Source organism: Pundamilia nyererei, unplaced genomic scaffold (genome assembly GCF_000239375.1).
Source record: "Pundamilia nyererei isolate P.nyererei 1_Seehausen unplaced genomic scaffold, PunNye1.0 scaffold00071, whole genome shotgun sequence".
In the NCBI taxonomy this organism is placed as follows: Eukaryota; Metazoa; Chordata; class Actinopteri; order Cichliformes; family Cichlidae; genus Pundamilia; species Pundamilia nyererei.
Genome location: NW_005187472.1, coordinates 25,901 through 31,179, shown reverse-complemented (window position 1 = coordinate 31,179; position 5,279 = coordinate 25,901).

The following is a 5,279-nucleotide window of genomic DNA, read 5'->3' as shown; positions in this document are numbered from 1 at the left end:
AAAAAAAAATTAAAAAAAAATCGGAAATAGGAAGCTGTTAACTTTGAAGTTTTTAATAATGAAGTGGTTGTTTATTGTGTTATGTAATGGCTACACAATAATGAAACCACCAGGGTTTAGATTGGCTCACTTTCACTACACAATTCTGTTTGAAATCAGTTATGAAAATTCCAGAGAAAATAGAGAGGACGGCTATTCCCTTTTCTAGGTACCAAACAATGTGAACAACTGAATAAATGGAGTGACTCTGGAAAAAGAAAAATGGTCTCATTTTCGGAGACAATAGAACCTTGGAGGACTTACAGAATATGAAATCATACAAAACTGAACTTTGTATGGGTTTACGCTCAGTGGACAGTGTTTCAAGGCTTAAAAAGGCTTGAAAAGCACCATTCAGTTGGTGTTATTTCTACTATAATAGAATGTACTAATACCTGCCAACACACTACAACTTAATTGCCGACTCGTTTTATCAGTACACGGCATTTTCAACCATAAGAGTAAGCCAGGGCCAACCGTCTGGACAGAATAACCTCGCTTGACAAAAATGCTGTTATTTTAATGGTCAAAATAGTTCACAAACACTCACACAATAGCAAAACACCATGCTCAAGCGAGTGCAGGGATAAGGAAAAACACACATTTGCACTCAGAAACACACACGAAATAACAAAACAACACAGCTTGCTAAGACATTCCTGTTAGCAGAGATAAGTCTGTTTCCTCACGCTCTTTCCCTTCAACCTCCCTCCTTTACCATCTGTAGGCAGTTTACTTCAACACCTGAACACACACACACACACACACACACACACACACACACACACACACACACATCTGTAACGTGTATCTACTGCTTATTAGAGGCAGCAGCTCCACAGTTCATGGCATGCAAAAGGTTTGCGACTTGACCAATCGCATGACCACAGTATGACTTTGTTACATAAACTGCTGGGGGGGGGGGGGGGCTCTCTGAACTCTATATCTTAAGAGGAATATCCTGATAAAAGGAATTATTACTGGACAGCAGTTACTTTTAAGCAAATATTGCTGTTGCAGCCACATGCATTTATTTTTATGAGGCCTCTCATACAACCTAAAGCATATGTATATGTCACTACAGAGTCACAAATCCACAAAACATGTTCATTTGCTATTTTGTGGTGGAACAGTAAAAAGATATTTGATATAGGGAATGTGCTACAGTGAGAGAAGATAATGTGGTGCATATTCACATGAATGTTAATTTTAAATGTGTGTCCTAAAATGTTTCTGAGGCATCATTATGCTTTTATTCATTTACTCTCTTTCAAAGGTTAGGATTATATTGAACCCAAAATGTGATAAAACATTTGACTGTTTTTTTTTTTTTTTTGCGCCTGTCCCGTTTGGCTCTTTTGCCATCAGAATTATTGTCTAAAGGCAAAGAAAGATGCCCAACGGATTTACTTTACCAAATTGACCATCCCAGCCTTGCCATAATGGTCCATTTGATTCACCTTTTATTGTTTATTTTATTTTCACTTGTTGAAATGATGTGTGTACACCTGTGAGCGCGTCCATGCTCACAAATGTACACACGGGTGCTCACACACACAAACTACACCCTTTTTGGCTCCTACCTCAAAGCACACTGTGTTCTGTTGATCTTATGTGCTGCACAATAATGTTTAATATTTAGTATTTATTTTATTTAGATTAATATTTAGATTAATTTTATGAATTATTTGTATATATTCATTTCAGAAAGAAAGCTTGTTTATATATATATTTAAAAATGCATGGCAGTAATAGTTCTTTTAATTTTGCTGAAATTAAAAGAATATCATCCTCCACACAAAATATATTACATCAGAAGTAAGGAGAAATAGTGAACAAATCACTGATTTTAGATATGACCAGATACGTCTTTATTCAAAGAAAAACAAAGAAAGGCCACTCCAACTTTCTAAGATTAATATGCAACACTTCACTTGGATTTAAGAGCAATCTGGTTAGTATATTAAATAAATTATGTAGAAAATATACAGTACTTACTTGAATTAATGCATAAAGGTTTGTCACTCCTTGTGTGTCAGCTTGGCTAAGAAAACAATCAAACAAAATAAATCTTTCAGGGTTAATGATCTAAAGGAGGGTTTTTTTTCTTACCTGAAGGTAACAAAGTTTAGTTTGGTATTTTGTGGTGTGTAACCTGTCCTTTAAAATAAAGTGAACAGAATAACTTTGTGGAAACTGAAAAAAAAAATAGGCAATAGTGTGCTTAGAAGGGAAATACCTCCAACCTGGACAAACATTTGCCCACACAGCATGCATGAATGTAATGTCTTTGATATGCTGCTTAGAGATGGTGGTGAGTCTCACAGCGGAGTCAGTGAGAACCCAGTGAGAATCGAGAAGATAATTGACAAAGAATCTAATCCATAAGTGATATCGATAATTGATTTGTAATGACTAAATTCTCATCAATTCCCACTGCTAGCTACTGTAGACAAAGGACACCTTGTCTATAACAATGTAACACATGGAGTATATGACACACCTGGATGAAAACATACATATTTAACTTAAGAGGTCTTAAGCGCAAGCCTAGGCTCCATCACTGTCAAGCGAAAGCAGAATGATTACTCAGCATTTTAGTCAGTTATTCAAGTCAAAGCACAGAAGAATTGCCTTAAATAGTTTCCATCATGTGTCCAGATGTGATGGCCATATCCAACATCAGGAAATAAATGATAGCTTGGATTTTGAATAAGGCCACCTGCTGGAAATAGAAAAAAAGTCTCTCAAAGTCCCACCCTTTCTTTTTGGAGTCCAGAGTTCTGGCACAGCAAAGAGCACCTCTGATTATACTATTATTAGGTCAACCATGTGCACTGAAAAATTAACTGTGAATTATGTAGACCTTTTTTGTGATGTAGTACATACACGGTTCACTTCGAAGTGTGCTGTTTGTTAGATTTGGTGCACGAAGAAGACACCATAGGTTTTTATGTGGAATAAAGAAAAATGACCGTTTCATGCAACTCATACTTTCATGAGTCATTGGGTGGTACTGAGTCAAACTCCTTGAAAAAAATGGAAAGCACTGGAAAGCCAGTTAGGATTATACCATTTTCAGGAATAGGAAAACCAGTATGGAAACCAGGAAAACCAGTTAGTATGGAGATATTACCCAGATTTCATTGGATTCTGACTTTAACTGTCAGGCTAACTGGCTAATTTTGGATCCTTGTTTTCTGAACTAAATTTCATATGCCTAAAATCTTACTCCCTTACTGTAGAGCCATTAATATAGCAAGAATGGCATGTATGGTGGACAATGTATACATTTTTATTAATCATAATGTACACTTTAATGAAATGTTTCCATATAAAGTTTATTTTTCAGGCTGACATTGTATTTGCCTATTTGGGGGCTGTTTTGAAAGCTTTCAGTCAACCTAACAAACACAGAAGGCATTTTAGAATTGCATTTAAGTAAAAATAAAAAGAATAGAACTACTTTTTTACAAGACTTGGAAAAAAATACCTATGCCTTTGTAATGGTTATATGGTAATGCCCAATGTGAGGAAGCTTTAAAAAGGTAAAAATCCTCAGTGGGATTTACTATCTTTGAACTTCTAACGTTACTGTTATTACTATTAATACTTTCCTCGGAAACAGTATGAGTGACGTAAGGGCAGCACTCCTCTTCCCTTTTATTTGCTTATGCTCCATTGGAAACAAGTGTGTTGGTGAAAGCAACACATTCCCCCAAATAAGCCAATGAACAGTTTGTTCCTAATGCTAAAGCCTTCACAGGAATGGAAAGCAAGCAGTTTGAATACTTCACTTATGTGAAAGGGAGTCTCATGCTTTCATTTGTGAATAAAATAAACAGTGAATGTGTGTTTGGTGTTTTACAGGGCCTTTCATAATTTCCATATACTGTAAGAACCTACCAAAGTCACACCCAAAACATCGTCTGGTTGCCGAAGAAAGTGCCCCCTTGTTTGGGTTTTTGTTTGATGTGATTAAAGGTTAAGTGAGTCCCACCTCTACCTGCGGGTAGTTAATGACAGAAACAATGAGCCGCACTTTCACAAAGTCACCTTGGTGGTGTGCATCAAAGTATCGCCTTACTTTAGACAATTGTTCCAAGCTGTAAGCAGGACATTAACATCAGCCAACAATATAATTAGCTGTCCTTTTCATTGTGAAAGGTCTGTGTTCAGTTACTGCTCACTCACAAGGGAATATATGTAAGACATGTTTTCTGTGATGAAGGAATATTTGGATTCAACCGACCCACATCTCACTTTGATCTTAACTTATAACATACATGAATGAATTTAATAAGAACCCAGAATTTTGTCAGCAGTTTCATTCATCATTTGGTATTTGGGACAGTTGCTGCTTATCCATCTTCACTTCCTCTCTGAACATATAACAACTTGTTACTCACACAATATTATAGCAGTGGGGTTGCCTAGCAGCACCATAACAGTGCAGAGTTTGCAGGAAATTTTTGGTGGTGTGAGTAATGACCTTCAGACAACAGAACATGGATGCACTGGTCCACTGTTATAAATGCTTCCATATGGTGCATTTTCAAATCCCTTTTTTGGATGCAGTTTGTGGAAGTGTGACTGCACACAGAGCTCGGTGGAATAAAAGGTTATCTTGTCTTATAATCAACTGTTGTTGTACCTCCACTTACTAGTGTTTTTTCCCCCACAGATATCAGGGAATTAAGTCAGATGCAGCATACTGACCTCCAGGAGCAAAGTCTGTTTTAACTCCCTGGCAGAAATATGCGACAGCAATCCTCCCTCCATCTGGTCTGAACATTTTAAGAGTTCAGCTAGAAGAGTGATGATGAGTCCTTTCTTTTTAACATCCACTTTAGTCCACTGCCTTATAATGGATTCCAGACTACTATCCCATTATAAAAACAGATTGCAGTGATTTGTGAGTAATTAATGACTATATTTAGGTGAAAACAGTTCAAAGACATGTTAAAATATAATGTGAACAATGCATTTTAAGAAAACTGCAACAGGAACATGCTTCTCATTGTGTTTCAATAACCTCTGTTTTAAATACACACTTTGGTTTTGTCATTGTTTCTGTCATTAATACACACTTTGGCAGCACGGTGGCACAGTGGTTAGCACTGTTGCCGCACAGCAAGAAGGTCCTGAGTTCAATTCCACCATCAGGCCGGGGTCTTTCTGTGTGGAGTTTGCATGTTCTCCCCGTGTTTGCGTGGGTTCTCTCCGGGTACTCCGGCTTC